A 1,426-nucleotide genomic window follows, 5' to 3' on the forward strand; every position below is an offset into this window, starting at 1 on the left:
GCCCGTCTCGGCCTCCCAAAGTGCTGGGATTACAGGCTTGAGCCACCGCGCCCGGCATGTGCATGTATCTTTAGTAGAATGGTTTACAATCCTTTGAGTATAAACCTGGTAATGGGATTGCTGACTTTATATGGAAATGGTATTTCCAATGTCTTTGAGATTACCAGCTTTTTCTAGGCTTAACAGAAACAAAGCAAATAAAGTAATTAACCATTTCATATTTTTATATGTGCAAATTTCACGAAAGGGCATGCGTGTGTGTATGAACACACACTCATATGCACTCACACACACACCACATGCAAGGTCATAACCAGACCCAAGTACAGGTGCCCTTTAGATGTATCTAAGCAAATGGAGCTGTGGGTAATCACAACTGAAAGTAAAACATAACGTAAAAGTTCCAATTACAGCTATCCCCTAAAATAGCCTGTAAATTACAGGTTTTACCAAAGATAGGATCAGAGAGCGTTTATCTGCAGCTCACTCTGTGGGTTGATAACAAATTGCTATGTTCACCAGGCACAGAATAGAGAAAGATTTGACTAGACGCTGAATGGGCCTCGTTAGTAGAAACTCAGTACTTTCTACCTTCAGCAGGCAGGCTTTGATCCAGAACTCCACACACTGCCACTCTGTTTGGGGCTTGCTGAGAGTTTTAGCGAGCTTTCACCAAGCAATGCGTCGTGCAGGCTATACTGAAAAAACATGTCCTATAGTATTTCTTAATATGAACATCGAATTTGGAAGGACATACTTACATGGGCTCTGCTCTCTTCTGGGAAACCGGCTTCAGCTATTAAGAAACATGGTGTGGTTGCTAGAGGTCACGTTGACTACCTCTTCCCACCAAGGTGCGGATTGACAGAGGCAAGGTCTGCCTAACTGCTGATCATTCATGATGCTTGTCTCCAAAGGAGGGCTTCGTGGGCAGGTAACCTGTGCAGTCACAAAGGGCCGCCCTCTCAGAAAAGCCCACATTTGGTTTAATGCTCTGTGGTAGCTGTCTTGAAATTCTTAGTAACATTTGAGTAAGGAAGCCTGCATTTTCATTTTGCACCGGGCCCTACAAATTATGGGGAATCCCTGGTTTTCCTTCCCTCCCTCCCGCCCTCCCTCCCTTCCTTCCTTCCTTCCTTCTTCCCTCCCTCCCTTTCTTTCTCCTTCCCTTCCTCCCTGCTTTCCTTATTTTCTTGTTTCCTTCCTCCCCTTAATAGCTGTTGAGTCTCTGATTTAGGTTTTACCCTATGCCGGAGGCCAGGGATTCCAGAGATGACAAGACAAAAGCCGTCTTTGTCGTTAGGGGCTGGTAAAGGAAGTAGACAAATACATTTATAAAGAAACAGGCTGGGTGCAGTGGCTTGCGCCTGTAATTCCAGCACTCTGGGAGGCTGAGGATCACTTGAGGCCAGCAGTTTGAAACCAG

Source organism: Colobus angolensis, unplaced genomic scaffold (assembly GCF_000951035.1).
Source record: "Colobus angolensis palliatus isolate OR3802 unplaced genomic scaffold, Cang.pa_1.0 Scaffold17, whole genome shotgun sequence".
In the NCBI taxonomy this organism is placed as follows: Eukaryota; Metazoa; Chordata; class Mammalia; order Primates; family Cercopithecidae; genus Colobus; species Colobus angolensis.